Source organism: Amphiura filiformis, unplaced genomic scaffold, assembly GCF_039555335.1.
Source record: "Amphiura filiformis unplaced genomic scaffold, Afil_fr2py scaffold_31, whole genome shotgun sequence".
Classification (NCBI taxonomy): domain Eukaryota; kingdom Metazoa; phylum Echinodermata; class Ophiuroidea; order Amphilepidida; family Amphiuridae; genus Amphiura; species Amphiura filiformis.
Genome location: NW_027305495.1, coordinates 790,839 through 812,555, shown reverse-complemented (window position 1 = coordinate 812,555; position 21,717 = coordinate 790,839). Strand labels below are relative to the sequence as shown.

The 21,717-nt window shown below is 36.1% G+C and overlaps 1 protein-coding gene across 2 annotated transcripts in view; it reads left to right on the top strand.

Annotated features, from left to right (window-relative positions):
- The window catches only part of LOC140143876 (muscleblind-like protein 1), a 485,567-nt gene that overhangs the window by 221,726 nt on the left and 242,124 nt on the right, over window positions 1–21,717 (top strand). Inside the window, exon 1 of one of the 2 annotated variants that reach the window (XM_072165703.1) lies at window positions 20,957–21,143. The exons of the other annotated variant lie outside the window; for it this stretch is intronic. The gene's annotated coding sequence lies outside the window, so the exon portion shown is untranslated. Of the gene's footprint in view, window positions 1–20,956; window positions 21,144–21,717 lie in introns of those variants that run through there. 2 annotated transcript variants of the gene reach the window in all.

Genomic DNA, 21,717 nt, shown 5'->3' with positions numbered 1-21,717 from the left:
TACTGCTGATAACACATCCCTCCTATAATCAAGTAAGAGGACCTGCTATCTACTGCTGATAACACATCCATCCTATATCAACTATAGTAACAGTATTAGAAGACTCATAATATTGCTATCTACTGCTGATAACACATACGATCACATAATTAGAAAACTCATATGGCATGCTATCTACTGCTGATAACACATCCCTCCTATATCAACTAGTAACAGTATTAGAAGACTCAAAATTATGCTATCTACTGCTGATAACACATCCCTCCTATAATCAACTATTAGAAGACTGTTGCTATCTACTGCTGATAACACATATCAACTAGTAACTGTATTAGAAGACTCAAAATTATGCTATCTACTGCTGATAACACATCCCTCCTATATCAACTAGTAACATTATTAAAAGACTCATAATATTGCTATCTACTGCTGATAACACATCCCTCCTATAATCAACTATTAGAAGACTGTTGCTATCTACTGCTGATAACACATCCCTCCTATATCAACTAGTAACAGTATCAGAAGACTCGAGATCATGCTATCTACTGCTGATAACACATCCCTCCTATAATTATCAACTAGTAACATAATTAGAAGATGGATAATCATGCTATCTACTGCTGATAACACAAATTATTTAACTCTTTTCCAGATAATTGACTATGTTTGCAATGTCCCTTGTGTGTGGAATCAAACCCACAATTTAAGTGTTATTGATAATGGCTTTTATCATTTTATCCTAAAGCTATAAGTATCTTATTTGGCCTACTTATTGTCTAATATAGGACATTTTATTATGGTGTCTTGACTGGCCTGGTTATGCAACGCTTTATTTTCTTTGTGTATAATGGTATATATATAAGACTGAATGAGGCCTTGTGTTTTTTAATGCTCTGTGTGCTAGCCATAGGGCTTCAACATGAAAGGTCCAAGTATTGAGATATTTCCTCAAAATGTCAAGAGCTATCTGAAGAAACACTGAACCAAATGAATACTAGGCTTGTTTGTACTCATTTTAATGCATTTTTCATGCTGATTCCAAATATGGTCATGAAAATTTACAATTGTGATATTTTTGAATTTTTATAAAAAAATTTGGAACATGTCGTCTGTGGTTGACACCCGCATGGAGAGAGTTAAGAACTATCTTTACCCATGAGAACATGTTCCTCAGCTATTTTGCTGGCCAATGTCCGCACACTGTTCATCCTGTTCCTTCTATCACTTAGTCGAATATACTTAATCCATCCGGCATGCCACAGAAAGAAATTCAGTCCTTTACATTCATTTAATTTTGTTATACTCACAAACTTGGCTTGACTTGTCCCTATAGGCTAGAGGATACACACCGTGGTCAATGATTTACTTGCTCATGAAACATAGGCTCTATACATAGCAGTGAATTAGGACTTCCCATCATGCACTATTGGGCTATTCCAGTTGAAATACATACACCCCTGTGGAAGATATGACCATAAATTTCCACACAGGGAGTAAGAATTTCAAATAGAGGTACCTGAATGAATGACTCCATTTGAAATCAACACTCCCTGTGTGGAAGATTAAGGTCATGTCTTCCACAGGGGGTGTATGGATTTCAACAGGAATAGCCCAATTCAGTGTTTTTATAAACTAGCACATAACTTGTAATTTTGACAAATTTAGACAGTTGCATTGACTGAGATTTGCAATAATGGTTGCAATGGGGCAATTCTCAGTTGAAAACCATACCCCCTATGGAAGATATGTCCTTAATCTCCCACACAAAGGGTGTAGATTTCAAATGGAGTCCCGAGTCCACCATTCAGGTAACCCCATTTGAAATTCACACTCCCTGTGTGGAAGATAAAGGGCATGTCTTCCATAGGGGGGATGTAGGCCTATATACTTAGTTGATGTTGATCAACTTACTTGCCAAATTCGAGTGGTGTCCTCAAACTGTGATGGCTTTTCACAACTTTCTGTCATCCATTGCTGTCCTGAAGTCTGCTGCCTCCTGAGTCCAGTGTAGTCCAGTCTAGCAAACTATAGCGAAGTAAAAACCAACTTCTCAAAAAAACGATGTGGATGAAAAATGACACATTATGGCTATTGCACTAATCCACTTGATAATTGAATACGGATTTAAAAAGAACCACATCGAAGTGGATTTAGTTCAGACTGTGTGACCCAGTGTTTGTTCAAATGTTTCAATTTGAAAGCCCCTGAGATAAGCTCAATATTTTTTCATGTCCATTAATTGATTTTCTCATTCCGGTTTCCCTCTTTTCTCCCCTTCCTTGAAACTCTGTCCATCTTCTTCCCAAACAAGATGGGGACCTATGCAGCACTAGGTAAAACAAGACTAGTCTGTAAGTACAAACTGATATTATTTCAAAGAAATTTCATAAGCACTATTTTTATAAAACATTTGAAATATATATGAAACAGGGATAAATGTCCATACTTTTGAGAAAAAGCCTGAATCAACCTGAAGCAGCATGAAAATGACCAGAATCTGGATTACATAAAAGCCTGAATTCAGGCAAAAAAACTTTCATCCCTGAAGGAAAAATGTGTAAAATTGTGTACAGATATGTCTGTTAACTGTAAAAGTGAAAAATTTAGCTGAACATTAATTTTTACACATTTTGCACTAAACGCAGCTGCCACAAAAAATTAAAACAAGCAAATAATTATGTTCTTTTATGTTTCGGTACATAAAAATCATATAAAAACATGCAAAGGAAAGGTGAAATCGTTAAAGTGCAAAAAATATTTTTAAAATGCGACTGTGATTTTTTAATTTTCTGGGTCGATTTGGAATAAGACAATAGAAACTTTTTTAATGCCAATGTACAGTGGCTATTCCAGGAAAAGGCTGCCCTCCCTTCTCTACCAGATGTTGATGTTACCTGAATTTAATAATCGCATTTGACCAAGGTATTTGATTTGGCATGTTATGCTGTATGTCAGAGGTGTCAAGTGAACAATGTTACAAGAAGTATGTCATGTAATTGTTCAGCATGACTGGGGACTGGGGTGGTTCCCCGGGTGGTTCAAGGGCTGTATGTCAAGAGGTGTCAGCAGGAACAATGTTAGAAGAAGCATATCACGTCTGAGGGACTGGGGTGGTTCTGGGGCATTCCTAGAAACAATACATTGTTTCAACCTCCAGTTTGGTATTGATGTTTGTTTGTTTATGTGGTTGTGCCACGATCGTACTCATCAAACCGCCCTTGTATGCATGCGTATACACTCTGTGGAATTAGGTTAGTGGTCAGGATCCATGTTGCGACCAATAAAATACGCCGCACCTATGTTACTACCAAAATTGAGGTGAAACAAACAAGTATAGAGGACATAAATCTGATCCATGGGGTTTGTAAGAAATTTCTAGTCTGCAAAGAAGCATGACATGCAATCTGCCTGTGTGGTATTTGGAACATTCCCAGCAAATGCAAAATGTTACAGAAAATGTTTTAATGTTGGGTCATATATTAAGGGTATAAAATGTTTTACTAATTCAAATTTTTTTTTTTTAAACTTACGAAAAATTCGAACATAATGTTATTTAAGTGTTGACAAATATTTTGCAAAAAAGTTAGCCAAAATATTTACATTAACATTTTGACAACATTTTAAAAATGTTGTTGTAGTGTTTTTTGATATAGATTTTTGTTAAAAAAATTTTGTGTTAAAATTTAATTGTTTGGACCAAAACCAAAAGATGTTTATAACATGTTTATAATGTTTTTAAAATCATTTTTGTGTTTGCTGGGTTATTAACAAGATTTGTCCAGCTGATCCATTTTTTCAAAGGTATAGTGCGTAACTGTGGGGGAAATTACTGAAGTCAACCAAGTGTTGATAATGGCTTTTATTGAAACTCTGTCCATCTTCTTCCCAAACAAGATGGGGACCTATGCAGCACTAGGTAAAACAAGACTAGTCTGTAAGTACAAACTGATATTATTTCAAAGAAATTTCATAAGCACTATTTTTATAAAACATTTGAAATATATATGAAACAGGGATAAATGTCCATACTTTTGAGAAAAAGCCTGAATCAACCTGAAGCAGCATGAAAATGACCAGAATGGCCTTAAAACGGGGTTGAAAATAAAAGAAATTGCGTAAATCTGGATTACATAAAAGCCTGAATACAGGCAAAAAAACTTTCATCCCTGAAGGAAAAATGTGTAAAATTGTGTACAGATATGTCTGTTAACTGTAAAAGTGAAAAATTTAGCTGAACATTAATTTTTACACATTTTGCACTAAACGCAGCTGCCACGAAAAATTAAAACAAGCAAATAATTATGTTCTTTTATGTTTCGGTACATAAAAATCATATAAAAACATGCAAAGGAAAGGTGAAATCGTTAAAGTGCAAAAAATATTTTTTAAATGCGACTGTGATTTTTTAATTTTCTGGGTCGATTTGGAATAAGACAATTGAAACTTTTTTAATGCCAATGTACAGTGGCTATTCCAGGAAAAGGCTGCCCTCCCTTCTCTACCAGATGTTGATGTTACCTGAATTTAATAATCTCATTTGACCACATTATTTGATTTGGCATGTTATGCTGTATGTCAGAGGTGTCAAGTGAACAATGTTACAAGAAGTATGTCATGCATTGTTCAGCACGACTGGGGACTGGGGTGGTTCCCCGGGTGGTTCAAGGGCTGTATGTCAAGAGGTGTCAGCAGGAACAATGTTAGAAGAAGCATATCACGTCTGAGGGACTGGGGTGGTTCTGGGGCATTCCTAGAAACAATACATTGTTTCAACCTCCAGTTTGGTATTGATGTTTGTTTGTTTATGTGGTTGTGCCACAATCGTACCATCAAACCGCCCTTGTATGCATGCGTATACACTCTGTGGAATTAGGTTAGTGGTCAGGATCCATGTTGCGACCAATAAAATACGCCGCACCTATGTTACTACCAAAATCGAGGTGAAACAAACAAGTATAGAGGACATAAATCTGATCCATGGGGTTTGTAAGAAATTTCTTGTCTTCAAAGAAGCATGACATGCAATCTGCCTGTGTGGTATTTGGAGCATTCCCAGCAAATGCAAAATGTTACAGAAAATGTTTAATGTTGGGTCATATATAAAGGGTATAAAATGTTTTACAAATTCAAATTTTTTTTTGAAAAATTTGAACATAATGTTATTTAAGTGTTGACAAATATTTTGCAAAAAAGTTAGCCAAAATATTTACATTAACATTTTGACAACATTTTAAAAATGTTGTTGTAGTGTTTTTTGATATAGATTTTTGTTTAAAAAATTTTTGTGACCTTTATGTAACCCAACATTTAAATGTTTGGACCAAAACCAAAAGATGTTTATAACATGTTTATAATGTTTTTAAAAACATTTTTGTGTTTGCTGGGTTAAACAAGATTTGTCCAGTTGATCCATTTTATCAAAGGTATAGTGCAGACTGCAGACCACAGAATGCTCTAGCACCCTCAGGAGCCCTTGGATAGCCAACTTGGTAGCCTAACTTGGTAGCCTCAGCTCAAGAATACCTCAGGCATGACCTTCATTTTCCTATTGCAGAATAGAGAAGACACCCTGTTTAGAGGGAGTGCAATTATTTGACATAACAGCTGATTTGACTGACCATGGACTTGTACAAGTCAATAAACATGACCTCAGATGCCCTTTGTGGTACATACAGTTCCTCATTTAGTTGCAGGCATTCTGTGGATTGAACCAAATGAATAAAAGGCACAGTATGGGTCCAATGCCTAGCATAATAAAAGAATCATAACTTTACTCAAGAAAAATCAGCTAAAATAGCTTGTTATTTTATGTTAACAAGAATTACGGGTCAATACCCTTTGGTGTAAAGAAGAGAAGCCTGGGGAGGTGCTGTACTGACCTTAAATGCATTATTGGAAATACTAATTTCAATTTAGCATAATGGGGAAGTATAAATGTAAACCTAAGTTCAGGTATTTTATCCCACAAGGAAATATTCTATGAAATTTATAAGATTCTTATCCAAAGAATCTGTTATCAATATTTCGAAGTGACAACACACTGTTCAGATTAAAAAAATTCAATTTTAAATCTCTATCAGCAGTTTTTGTACACTACACTGGGGAGTACTTTGAGGCTCTTAGTTATTCAAAAAAAGGTTTTAAAGAAGACATCATGAAAACTGATATATCCATATTTCTCAATTTGAGATATAGGCAAATAAAACTGGTCAAAATACGTCGATAATTGTTGCTGGGATTAGGGGTAATTTTGGGGCAACCAATTCTTGACCATTGCCTGTCTGATCGGGCAAGCTAAAAAATAATATTTGTCGCGGTCGGCTGGGCTTGATTGTCACCCAAAAACATGTTTTTGACCAAATTATTTCCAAAATTGACCAAGGCAGCATCTTCTTATTTAGGGTTAAAAGCACTTTTTCTGTGTGTTTACTTGTTTAGGGGTAATAATTGCATCAATTACTTGTTTAAGGTTAGGGAAAAGGCAACTTCTTGTTTAGGGTAGCAAATCAGTCTCAGAAATACTCAGTCATGAGTCTTGCCACTATATAGTGGCCCCACCGGAATCATGGACCATCATGGTTTTAATAAATTTACAACTTTCTTCCCCAAATATTGCATTTTGTTTCAACCAGATCATATTATCCAACCCATAGCCTGCAGTTCTGATGCTTTTCATGCAAATGCTGAGATTAATGAAGTCAAATATCTGGTAGTACACTGCACTAGACACAATTAAGAAGCTTATCTGGTAGTCATAACATGTGAACCAAGTTGCCGTGGGCTAATCAGAATCGGATTAGGACTGCAACAGGTCAGTTTTATGATGAGATCTTATTGGTGAGCAGGTAAGTAGTCTTGGATCAAGACCTGATGTGATCGGGTAGTGTCATAACATGTGAACCAAGTTGCCGTTTGCTAATCAGAATCGGATTAGGACTGCAACAGGTCAGTTTTATGATGAGATCTTATTGGTGAGCAGGTAGTAGTCTTGGATGAAGACCTGATGTGATCGGGTAGTGTCATAACATGTGAACCAAGTTGCCGTGGGCTAATCAGAATGGGATTAGGACTGCAACAGGTCAGTTTTATGATGTGATCTTATTGGTGAGCAGGTAGTAGTCTTGGATGAAGACCTGATGTGATTGGGTAGTGTCATAACATGTGAACCAAGTTGCCGTTTGCTAATCAGAATGGGATTAAGACTTCAACAGGTCAGTTTTATGATGTGATCTTATTGGTGAGCAGGGAGTAGTCTTGGATGAAGACCTGATGTGAACTTATTGGTGAGCTAAGTGAGCAGGTAGTAGTCTTAGATGAAGACCTGATGTGATTTTATCGGTGAGCTAGTGAGCAGGTAGTTTTCTTGGATGAAGACTTGATGTGATCTTATTGGTGAGCAGGTAGTAGTCTTGGATGAAGACCTGATGTGATCTTATTGGTGAGCAGATAGTAATCTTGGATGAAGACCTGATGTGATCTTCTTTGCGATCTAGTGAGCAGGTAGTAGCCTTGGATGAAGAGCCGGATTAGGAGCGCAACAGGTCAAATTATGATGTGAGTAGTAGTCTTGGATAAAGTCCTGGGGTAATTACATTGGTGAGCTAGTGAGCAGGTTGTCTTGGATGAAGACTTGGTTCTGCTTGCCACATAGGCCCTAATCAGAATCGGATTAGGACCGCAACAGATCAGATTGTTATGCGATCTGATTGGTGGGCTAGTGAGCAGGAAGTAGTAGGTAGTCTTGGTTGAAGACTTGGTTCTGCTTGCCACATGAGCCAAATTGGACTAATCGGAATTGGATTAGGATTAGGATTGCAATAGGTCAGATTATGATGTGATCTTATTGGCGAGCTAGTGAGCAGGTAGTAGTCTTGGGTGAAGACCTGGGGTGATCTTATTGGTGAGCTAGTGAGCAGGTTGTCTTGGGTGAAGACTTGGTTCTGCTTGCCACATAGGCCCTAATCAGAATCGGATTAGGACCGCAACAGATCAGATTGTTATGCGATCTGATTGGTGGGCTAGTGAGTAGGAAGTGATCTTGGATAAAGACCTGATGTGACCTTGTTGGTGTGCTAGTGACAAGTGAACAGGTAGTCTATGGTTGAAGACTTGGTTTTGCTTGCCACAGGAGCCAAAACGGACTAATCAGAATCGCATTAGGACCTGTCTGGTCCTGTCTGTGGGTGTTTATTCTCTTCTTCGTTCTCATGCTTTCATTCTGATCATCATTGTTAAACAAATCTCTATAAAATTAGTTTTAGTTACAAAATAACTAAATTTAATTATCAACAAGCATTTTTAAATGCCTTTTTTAAAAGTCTATTTAAATTCAAATATAATTGATATGAGATCAAATGTATGAGATCAAATACAAAATCGTGCGGTGAATAATTGGTTATTCCAGTTGAAATCCATACACCCCCTATAGAAGGCATTACATTAATCTTCCACATAGGGAGTATGAATTTCAAATGGGGTTACCTGAAATGGATGACACTATTTGAAGTCTACACCCACTGTGTGAGAGATTAAGCTTCATAGCTTCCATGGGGGTGATGGATTTCAATTGGAATAGCCTACACAATTTCAGATCAAATGCAAAACATTTGAAAATCAAAATTGAAAATTGATATCAAAATTTGAAGATTAATTTCAAAATCAAATTTGAGAGTACATTATAATGTAGAGATGAAATGCAAAACGATTTGAATAAAATTATAGCTTTCCCAAGGAAACTCAAAATAAAATTGAACAGAATAATTTTCTCGTTTGCCGAGTATCAAAATTCACACTTTCAAAATTAGCATTTTGATATGAGGTAGTTCCCCTTTCAGGTTAATTTAGTGCACTAGCAAAAGACTTAATTTTGCAGGAACTTTAATTTACCGAATTTTGTGATGAGCTTTAAATTTGGTAAAATTGTGTTTTTATACTAAATTTGGTGTTTCTATTACAATGTTGCTTCGTATTTTTGTGAATATTATTTCGTAAAGACAAAAGAGGATTACTATTTATTAAAAGATGTTGTGATGAAAATATAATCTGCCAAAGATTATATTTTGATGATTGATAGACGACCTGGTCATCCAGTGGACATATATTTCTAGGCGAAGGTGATGATGCGTGAAAGATGGAAATAGGTCATGTCGGTGTTGATGACCATTGCTGCTGACCGATGCAAAAAATTCAGTGTGGAAAGGTTATTTGTATTTGCTAGATGAATACAATGTGTGGGTTTATAATCACTAAGGACCACAATGGCCTCATCCCAATGGCATAGTTCAATAACCTCAATTACACAATCAATGTGCAAAATTTGACCTCAAGTTGCAGAGTATGAGTTTGTGTACCCAAATTTCAAGGTCATTCAATGAATGTGTAAATGTATTGGGGTTAAAGAACTGTGCCCTAATAGATGAGCATGTAGTTGCTCCTAGTGAATGTGTGGGTTTATAATGCAGAATATAAAGGGGAATATAAAGGTATACGCCCTATAATAGCAAGTGAAGTAAATAAAATATTTTTCCTATTTATCCTATTTCTGTATTGAGATATGATTTAGGTCATGGCCGTCCGATAAATAGGTCCACCTGTGTGCTATTCAAGTTTAATCATGAAGAAAATAGGATATTTCGGAGATATCGCAGCTTTACAAATGATGTTGTCAAAATTAAGTGTTCCTTTATTTGTGTTAGTAAACAATTTATTCTCAGTGTGGGAGTTTTCCATGGCTACATTCTGTGTGTCCAGAACAAAGTCATGATAGTGCAAATTAAAGTCAGTGGAAAAGGGTGAGAAAAAAAGTATTATTATGATGATTAGAGTCATTTGGTATACCTTGTAGGTGTCACTATAATTTGCTGTCGAAGTGATGTAATAATCGGATAACTACCATAGCAATAGGTTAAAACAATTTTTGAACGATATATCGTGCTGCACTACAGGTTGCACTAATCACCTGTGTATGTTTGCAATCATAGACATAGGCCTATTGAATAAAAGCAAGATTTTGTATGAGGACATCATATCAGACGGCTAAAGCTACCTGATATAATTTTAAAAACAAAAAGAGGTAATCAACATGAAACCTCACAGATTATGGGATCAAAGTTGTTTAGTCAGGTGAAAATAGCCAGTATTTGATGAATTGGGGCATCACAGGAATTAAAGGAGTAATAACAGCAGCATTAACTGAATTTGTATTTTCTAGCTTCCGGAAATCATTGCTTTCAGTAATTGAATAGTAAGCTTCAGAGAAATGAAAATCACCCAGGGAAGATCTCCTACCTTTCCCAGAATCCTTTGCAACATGGTGCATCACCTCGTTACATCAAATTACACCGTGAGTTACTTGGTACAGGTGCCCTAAATTGTTTTCATGTTGAGAATAGATTGGCTGAACATGGGTCGATACTGGATAGTCAAGAAATAAACAAATTTTGCAAGATCTGGATATGCTCTGTTCATTCAGGAACATGTCTCTATCAACCAATATTGCACTAGATAACAAATCAGTACAGGAAATTGAAACAGAAGAAATGCATTATGGGTAGTGTAAATTATCTTCTCTGGAACTCACTAGGCCAGTCAACTCCAGTTTAAACAGTGTACAAGTTTGAATACCTCTGGCTCTCATCTTTGTCTCTGGCTCTATATAAACAACATGTAAGATAATAAGTTTTTTCAAGCACTTTGCATGCAAATAGCCATCAAACTCTCAAGTTCTCGTCAAAATGTCCTTGTTAAAAATCAGAACCACTGAACCAATACTAGGTTTGTTTGTACTCATATCAATGCATTTTGGGTGTAGATTTCAAATTTTATCACGAAACTTTAAAATTTTGAGTTTTTGAAAAAAAAAATCGAAAATTTGGTGCTGTGGTCATGCACAGGGTTATATTACTCTATGCATGTCTTTATTTCGCTACCAGAAGCACTGGAGCAGCCCTATTTTGACTATGGCCATTATTTAACCAAATTACGTTTTTGTCGTTTGCATCAGTAGCTACAAGGCTAAATGCACAGGCTTCACATGCTCAATGTTATTTAAAGGTGATTAATTTACCTAGTTTTTATCCAAATCAAATTTGAAGACAAACCACGGCTCGCTGGGAGCTCGTGCGAGGACCGTTTCGGTGAGCGTCGCAAAGGTTTAACTTAAAAGCACGGAATCCTCTTGATGATACTGGGCCTGAGTGTGATATGAATACAAGCAATTAGTAACACGGTGTTAATTGGGTTAGAGTTTCCCTAATGAGTTTAGGATTAGTAAACAAACTTGCTCTAGTGTCAGGAATTGGCGGAGATAATAAGATGGACAAAGTTGAGGTATGCCATATTTACAAAGGTGTGAAGATGAAATGTGTTCAATGAATTTTAAAAGCTTTTCTAAAAATAAAAATTATGTCGCACTGCTATTATAGCATTTGTTTCTTGATTTTGAGCAGCCAAAGTCTCGGAACAAGTTTCAACTGCAGTGAGTGGCACTATGTTCAAGCCCCCTATAAAGTTTGTTTTTTGCTGGGGGAAGGGGCGGTGGCACTAATGTAATAATAGTGGGTACAGGGATATGTGAGGCGGTCAAGGGTCCCCTTTTCAGGCTTTCAGGGATGCCAAACCAGAATGCGCTTCACACGTACCAACATATTAGCATGCTAATTGTGCTAATTATTCAGTATGCTGAATATGTTCTCATGTTTCACATAGATGCATAAAGGGGACAATATTTGACATTGTATGTAAGTTTGAAGACAATCCATATCCTAAACCAATAGGGTTACTCCACCCCCTTTTAGTGTTGACAAAATATTTTGCAAAAATGTTTGGCAAAAATATTTTGAAATTAAATTTTGGCAACATTTTAAAATGCTGTTTAGTTTTATTATAGAACATTTAAAAATGTTTTTATGACCTTTAGGTCTATATAATCCGACACATTTTAACCAAAACCCGAAACGTCAGTTCATATCCAACAAAGCATACAAAAAATATACTCACAAAAATGATCACTTTTATAGTAGCACATCACCCAGAGAAGATATTATACCCTACCCAGAATCCTTTGCAACATGATATATCACCTCATTTCATTAAATGACAATCCTGTTACTTTGCACTGGTTATCTTTGGGCCATATTTTTAGAATAGACTAGGTTGAACATGGGTCGAAGAAATAAACACATTTTGTAACATCTAGATGTGGTCTTTTCATTGAGGTTTATTTCATCACTATCGACCCATATTACACTAGATAGCAAATCAGTACAGTACAAGAAATGTGAGAAAAGCATTATGGGACGTGTATGATATCGAATCACCTAAATACATAAAGACATGGGATTGAGACATTGACCCCGAGACTCGGAATCCGAGAATAAAGCGCATCTATAATCGTGATTTACTTAGTAAATACGGGACGATGACGTCAAGAAGGGTCCGGTCTGGTCAGACTGAATATTTCACATGTCCCATCTTCAGTCATACATGTCTTGAATAGCAGCTGCCTACTACTATGGAATGCTGAGACATGACACTGATGGTGGCAGCGGTGGGATTTCGAATGTGATCTCGACAACTTTTTTATCAACACAACATAAGGAGTTCCCGCAGACTTGATTTTATATTCAAACAGCAGGAATGAAGTTGTTCAGTTAAGTTTGTTTTGAAATTGAAATAAGTATAATTCTATCATGTCAAGATACTGAAGGATAAAGTAGGGATACCAGGGGTGTTGGCAGAAAATTTTGATCTTAATCATGAGTCAAATGATGGAAAAGTAGCCCAATTTTTCACTTAAACCCATTGATTTCTATGGGCAGGACACTACCGAAAACTGCAGACGTCCATGTCGAAAAGTCGCCCAATTTGTGTCTCAAACATTGGTTTTTATGTCAAGAAATGGCTGAAGTCACAGGGAAACTCTTCAAAAAAGCACCCAATTGGGCTACCAATTGACAACCCAATACCAAGGTGATGTTTGTAACATGAAGATGAGTTGGGGAAAATCCCTAATTTACAAACAGCGGGATGTTTAGTAACATGGGATTATGTTTTGAGGAGAAGAGTATGTTTGCTGGGGATATTGTCGCTTGTGTCATGAAATACGATCATGAATAACTAACATTGTGAGTCATACATTCAACATTTACTAAAGTGTAACTGAACCAGGGGAGGGATTGAGATGTAACATGGGCTGTTCCAGTTGAAATTCTTACACCCCCTATGGAAGACATGACCTTAATCTTCCACACATGGGTGTAGATTTTAAAATGGAGTCACCCCTTCAGGTAACCTCATTGGTAATTCACACTCCTGTGTGGAAGATCAAGGCCATGTCTTCTATAAGGGGTGTATGGATTTCAATTGGAATAGCCCCATCATTCTATCTGCCATTGACATTGTCATAATAGCCCCGCACTTGGCCATGTCTTATGTTGTAAAACTATCTTGCAGCAAAGACTTTGAAAGATTTTCAACATGGGGCACTGACATAACCAAAATGTTGTTGATGATCTATTCTGGGGGATGTCAGCAAATTTGGCAAAAATAGGTCAAGGGCAGAAGGGTATTTAAGCCCCCCCCCCACATACCATATCCAAATTATTGGGGAGGGGGAGGGCTGAGCCCCTACTTAAGATCCCTGGTTCTGGGCCTATGCTTTCAATGTATGATATATAATTGACATTGTAGTTTATTTTACTTTGCTGTGTGAGTGTCCCATTCAAATCATTTGGAATTATACATGTAATCAGTCATTCCTTTTTAAGGGGATTTTTGATTACTGTTCTTCCTTTTTAGGAGATTTTTGATTTCGCTCTATAAATGTGAGTTAACTCTTCATAATCCAACAGACAAACAAACAGCTAAACAAAATGTAACCAAAAGCATTACCTGCCTTTTGAGATTTTCCCCAGAGTAATCCTTTAAATTGAAATTTATAAACGCTAGATTTAAAAGTTTCTTACTAGAAACACCAAAAAATTAGAACAACAACCAATTTTTAGGGCAAAACATTGAAATGGACTCTGACATTCCTAAACTCAAGCTGTCTTATCTTAGATTTCCTTTATTATTCTCATAAAATCCATTTTAAGATATTAAAAGCTTTTAAAGATGCAGCGCTTATAATCCTACAAAATCTTTAATACTATATCGTATCCAAAACCCCTGGATCGGATGATTAATGCTTAATTATAAAGTTCAACGTTTCCTCGACAAGTTTCCGATATCACTTTGATTCCCAAGCAATACTAGGTTAAAATGAGAAGATTGACCTAAATATAGCTTTCTTGAGAGAGTAAAACGAAACCAAGTTTTTATGCAGACTGCACATGATTAGGCCTTATTGTGTTTAAAACCCACGGCCCATATACACGATATAAATTACATGAGTAAGCATTCAGAGAAACACAATGTTTTCTTTTGGTGCTTATCGAAAATTTGGAATTATTTAACGCCGCTTATTTTTCACCGACCGCTTCCATGCGCTTCTCAAAATGCAAAACTGTGTAATTGTTTATATCATTATTGCGCATTAAAATCAACACTAATTTGGTTAAGAAAATGTGGCACGTAATTTCAGATTGCCTTTCAAATGAAAATTTTGTAATGGGTAATTTAGCCATGTTTTATAAGTATGATCACTTAAGGCAGCTTATGCTCAGGGAAGGTTATCTTACCCTTCCCAGAATTCTTTGCAATATGCCATATCATCTCATGTCATCAAATGACATTCCCATTACTTTGCACAGGTTTCACTTTGTTTTCAATTTGAGAATAGACTGGCTAACATGGGTCGATACTTAACTTGATAGTCAAGAAAATATATTTTGCAAGATCTGGATGTGCTCTGTTCATTGCGGTACATTTCATCACTGAATATCGACTCATAGTGCACTAGATAGCAAATCAGTATAGGAAATTAAAATTGTAGAAATGCATTATGGGAAGTGTTAATATCTTCTCTGGCTTATGTTATAGAAGTGAATAGAATAATGTAATGCCTTCCCATGATGCATTGGTGATATTGCACCAAATCACACATGGAACCTTGCTGTAGGCCTACTTAATTTGAATAGGATGGTCAGTGTTCATGAAACATCACCCTAAATTCCCCTTTCTCCTTTTTGGCGATGGGAAAAAAGGAAGGAACATAGAAAAGAGGTGAAAGTGAAAACTTGTTTTTCCCACCTCGGTTTTGAACCACCGACCCCCATTCAGGTGCGGAGCAGAAGACCAGGGGATAGCAAGCCATGTGTGTGAACGTTACCCAGCAAACAATTTATAAGCGTATATGTGACCCGGCAGCACAAATGAGCCGTAAATTCCCTAAATTGTATTCTGAGTTACGGTGTAAAATGTGTATGAAGGTCATATTCATCGGTAACTTAAGCTGGCCCGACATCCGTCTCATTTTGATAGTCAAAAACTAATCAATAATCCTATTGTTGAAGTGGATAATAAGCTTCTACCTTTATGGCTATAGAACTTTTAATAGCTCTGGTCTTTGTTTGCTTATATTGCTAAATCCTGTTCAAGTGGTGGGTTACCAGGCATTGTATTTTGTACAGGTATGCATAACCAACAATTAACAATGAGAGAACTTTCTTAAACCTCGTTGACTTGGGGATGATTTGAAATGACCGCCAATTATGACTGTTTGATATTTATTGCCAACAATGTGGAAAAAGAGACACATGTAAAAGCGTAAAAAGCTATAATTTTGTTGAAGGAGCAAAGTTTAACAAACCATAACCCCGCTTCTGGATATCGTTTGAAGTCAAATGATATACCATTTTAAGTTTATGATTTTTTAAACACGAAATAAAACAAAATTGACCGGGGGAGGAATTTACGGCTCATTCGCCATGGACGGTCACATATGTGATTTTGGATGATCATATTGGTTGCTTAGTTTGCTGTCACTTTATGTAGTATTTTGTGGTACACAATATGGTCAGGGACTTAATTATGCATATAGCAACTATTTCAGTTTTCAACATTGACTGTCATGTAAACGCTGGTTTCTAGAGGCAATAGAATGATGCATGATGGGATAGTATGGTTTCTGCATATAGACGTGTGTACAGTGTGTTACTGATGTTAAAGAACCACCACATTAATACTTTACAAACCATCATAGCTTTCATGGCATCTAAAGAAGTCAACAGAATCTATATCATCACCTAAAATATCTCAAGAACTTTTAACCCAATACCACTAGTATTTGGCCTCATTTTGATGCATCTTTTTTCACTTTTTAAAACGACCAAAAGAAAATTGTAATATTTTACTTCAAATTTTGAACCAAAATCATGTGCTAACTTAGTATCCAAAAGAGTTAAGTCATGGTGTGTATTGCAAGAACATAACATACTCATGATGAGTGTTGTTTGGTACGGGATCTTTAAACTAAGAGCTAAAAACGGTCTCATTTCCGAAGCCATAGTCCAATAACCCACAATCAACCCATGATATCTCAAAACTTGACCTCAAGTTTTGGAGTATGAGTTTGGGTTACCCAACACATTCAAAGGTCATTCTGTGAATGTGCAAAAGTATTCGGCTGAAAGAACTGTGCCATGATAGATGAGAATGTTCTAGATTGTAGCGTTAGTACGGTACCTCAAGTGTATAAGCCTATAGCTATGAAGGTACAAAGGAAACGGGAGATTGTTTATAGAATGACAGATAACCTTATTATTCGTAGGTAGATGTAGCTACCCCTTTCCGCATACATGAGTGTTAAGTAGTCTTACAAATAGTAAAAGAAATGGGTTAAAAAATAACAAAATGTTGGTTTTTTAAAGATTTTTGTATTTTTGATGTTATATTTGAAATCTATGTGAAAAATGCATTCAAATGAGTACAAACTTGACTAGTATTGGTTCAGCGGTTCTTAAAATTGACTTTTAAATTTTAAGGAAGATGCACAGATCTCTTGAATTTGGAGTAGGCTAAATGTACTGTATGCAAACAAATCAACTGCTCAGCGTCAGAAGATGGTAAGTGCAATAGCTGCCTTGTGAACATTTGGCAATTTACACACAGTATATTGTACTCATCTACATATGGCAGCTATTGTGCTTACCCTTCTGGCACTGAGCAGTCAAAATAATAATTAGGTGAAGATAATTGCTATTATTATGGATACTAAGTAACTGAGACAAATTTGTTTGAAAATCATCAGCATTTAGATTAGTCGGTAATTTGTTTAAAATTGAAATTGATATGAAAGTTTGATGAAAATTGGTTCAATTATTCCAAGTTGCATTCTGTGATAATTACTGTGGGGAATTTGTCATTTTGGATTGTCATCCGTGGGGACTAAAATAACATACTTTTGAAATGTGTCAGCATAAAGCTGACATTTAGGGAGACTAGGAACTTTGCAAACATTACACACATGTACACACCCCCACACAAACACCCACATTCTACATATTTTGAGGCAAATCATAGATGATGTACTGGACAAGGCCAAAAGGATATTGAAGGTTTGCTTGTTCACAAAAGTTCTCCATTCGAGGTGCTTCTTCAAAAGATTTTGTACAGGGATGTGCCACACAGACTTTGCTGTTTTGCAGCTCATCAGTATACAAAGTTTTCACAAAAGCACCAAAATTTGCCCAAATTGGGTGGTGCTTTTAAGGCACTTTTGCCCAATTGGGAGCACTGGTCTTCACTGAAAATCCACCAATCAATGTACCAAAATTGCGGAAAAGGTATCCCAGTTCCATGGCACATCCCTGTTAGAATGCTAAATAGGTGTGATGGGATATTTAATGACTGTATATCACTTCATATATTAAAACAGTTTAGAAACTGTGTAAAAGATGTTTGTGTTAGAATTCAAAATGTAAAAATTCTGAAAGGGGAAACCCTTCTGGAATTTCAAATTGCGGAAAAGGTATCCCAGTTCCATGGCACATCCCTGTTAGAATGCTAAATAGGTGGGATGGGATATTTAATGACTGTATATCACTTCATATATTAAAACAGTTTAGAAACTGTGTAAAAGATGTTTGTGTTAGAATTCAAAATGTAAAAATTCTGAAAGGGAAACCCTTCTGGAATTTCCAAAATTTGGGCCAGTATTCTTTTGTATACAGAAAAACCTTTTTTCCTGATTTTCAAGGAAATGATCAATTTCCCCCTATATGCAAGTACTTTTATCCATAGCTAAGGCCTAAAAAAATGTTTGATTGGCATAATTCAAATCTAATTTCAGTGCCAAAATCTGATTGGACATTCGCTCAGAACCTGTAGTAAAACTTTGTACTTGTATTGTTTATTCAAAAACACAAAATCAACAGAGCAAGTTATGAATAATAATATGTTTGTACTCTATATCATCAAAATACTAAAATTGTTGCTACAACACAGACAGACTATTAGATAAACTTTGACCTTACAATTTAGTTGTTGATAATCTTACAGGTCTGTTAAATTTGATACAGTAACAAGTTAATGATAAACTAACAAACAGTTTGTGTATCTGTGCTTTTGCTCATGCAATTGATGGTTCAAATGGGCCATTCAATTTAAAATCCACACCACCCCTGTGGAAGATTTAGCTTTAGAATGTCTTCCACAGAGGGAGTATGAGTTTTGAATACAATAGACAATTGGGTAACTTCCATTTGAAATACTCACACCAGTTGTGGCAGATATAGGTAAAGCCATAATACAGGGGGAATATAGGTTTCAAAATGTTTAACCCAGACCAGTTACATTCGAAACTCATACTCCCCTTGTGGAAGATATTTCCAAAATCTTCCACAGGGGTAGTGTGGATTTCAACTGGAACAGCCAAATTCAGTCAGACACAACAAATTGATTGTGCCAAGAATTCTGAAGAATTCTGTTTATAATAATCATAATAATATTGATTACTTTTTACCAAAGTGTTAACTGAAATCAAAGAAAAAATAGGCAAATGTGTGAATTATGTCTTTTGAAATGGGGTCTTTTCAAATATCAAATATTGATACTCTGGTGTTGCCACCTGTGCTGGGGCTCTGGGTAGTCAGATTTTTGAGTTTCCCTTGTTTGGAAATATGAAATTGGTAATTATTAAGGGGTTTGGTAAAACAAATAGGGACACTAGTTTGAGATGGGAGGGACACTAATATTATGGAAATTTTTTTCTGCCAGATTAATGTGGTTTGGCTTTAACTAATCACTGACCATGTGCATACACTGACATAGTTTGTCCTTATTTATCGAGTAAAATAAACAAAAAATCTCTTCCTCTGTTCCTATAGCAATAGTACTGATTGGTAGCTTGCTTTAATTTTGTGTGAAATAAAAGATTTGAATATAATTATGTGAATTATTTTAAACCATAAGTATTACAAATGTAGCACCAGCCATTGGGCTATTCCATTTAAAATCCACACTACCCCTGTGGAAGATTTTGGAAATATCCTCTACAGAAGGAGTATGATTTTCAAATGGAATGAACACATTAGCAGCTCCATTTGAAACTCACTCTCCCTCAGGGGAAATTCAGGTTGAAGCTTTCTCAGAGGGTGTATGAAATTCAAATGGAGCTGCCCAATGTGCTCATTCCATTTGAAATTCATACTCCTTCTGTGGCAGATATTTCCAAAATCTTCCTCAGGGGTAGTGTGAATTTTATATGGAATAACCCATTGGGTAAGTAAAACCATGAGCTTTCCCGACTAAATGTATAAAAAACATTTGGTAATCTTGATCCATAACTGCATCAATCGCAGAATGTTTTGAATGAAAATATTAAATGTAATGTTTGTGTGATTTTAGAAGAACATTTAGGACGGAAAATGTGCAGGAAATTTGCTCATATCAGGAAATGAAATAGAAATGGAATCTTTTTTCAGGATATGGATCTTTAGGTAAAAAAGAATTATAAAAGCATGATTTTTTATCATTTTACTTGCCGTAGTATTTATTTGGTTGATTATTACGGCATCCTTACAGTGGTTTACAGAAAATACACAAAACTTGTTAGAATGGATCAAATGATTCAGAACTAATTGCAATGATGTTTGAGAATGTTATCATGCTCTCGTGCTATAGTTTTGAAATATTTTCTCAAAATATCAAGAGCTATCTTAAGAACTACTAGCTTGTTTGTACTCATTTTAATGCATTTTTCATGCTGATTACAAATATGGTCATGAAAATTTACATTTCTGACATTTTTGAATTTTTTAAAAACTTGTCGTCTGCAGTTGACACCCGCGTGAAGAGAGTTAATATATAGGAGCTCAAACTGGGCCACCACCATGTATATGCTTATCACCTGTAATAACTGTAGTACCCCACATAATTACCATATTATGTTATTAAATTTGACATTAACCACACTATTTATTACCGCGATGCCAAATTGGTTTAGTGACGAGAAACAAAAAAAAATTGTACTTTGAATCTGATTCCCAAAGCCATTTTTTGTCAAATTTCAAAGCGACGATGCGTGTCTAATAATAATGAATAGTTGTACTTTGTCTGAACAAGATTTTGGAATTTAATGCCCTATGGCAGGTTTAGTCTAATATTAAATACCAGTGTATGTGTCGTTTGTGAGCGTAAAGCAAGTAAACGGCTGCCTCTGTGTGTGTGGAGAAATGTGCTTCATAAAAACTAACAGGGCATGAACTCGCTCGAATGTACAAAATGGCTGTTTATATAGAATTGTCTTTTATCCGTAGCTATGTATGTGTGAAATGAATATATAAAAGTTAAACTCTGTCGGTGCTTGGGGTATATACTCACAGACGTGTACTCACAAATTTCCTTTCCTTCCTGGAGTTGACCTAAATATGTCAGAACAAAAGGACTTTGCCATCATTATAACCGAAGTTCCCCCAAAATAGTGTGTGGCTGGTTGTTTTTGCGACCTTTAACCCGTACTATTCAGAAGTGCCTCTGATTGTGGATAAAGGCACATGTTAAACTGGTTGTTGACTGCCGTTCGCTAGGCTACCACATGTACATTTTAAACACAAGCATGCAGGGGTAGCCGGGTAGACAAGACTGTTATTCACCGCCAGTTGTTGTGGCGCTTAAAACCATAGCTTCAGCTCTGTCTAGCCAGTATATAGTACAAGCCAGCCTACTATATAAAGATGATTTAGCTTTGCTTTAAAAATAAGGTGAGAAAATTATGTTGAGTATCTACATGTCGGGGTAATTTTGTGTACCTATCGTTTGTGTGTGTGTGGATGCCTGTTACTCGCAAAGGGGCTATGCTATGCAGAGTCTGAATCCCACCACTGCCGCCAAAAATGAAAAAAAAAATGCATGGCACTGAATTTGCTAGTCTGTACAGCTGTGCAGAATATTCCTGTCAAGCACATGTGGTAGTGAACCTTTTGCAATATGGGTACTCTGACACTGTGTGTAACAAATGGCTATTTATTTAAGACACGGTAAGTGTAATGTCATTGACTAGTAAAATTGGGTCAGTACCCTGTAGTTTATCTTTGCATGAATGGCTATTAGAACTTGATAATTAGGATGTCAAACCACCAAAGTTTACCTGCAAACCAAAAAAAAAACCCAATAGCTAACCTTTTGCTTCTTGCTTTTTCTTCTTTTTCCGTTTTTGCCGCTTTTCCTACAGGGTATAGACAGCTCAGGCCTGCCGCATTTTACACGCCGCCATACACTCTCTCAGTCCATACACTTGCTATATGCCTGATATCTGCAAACCAACCAAACAAACGC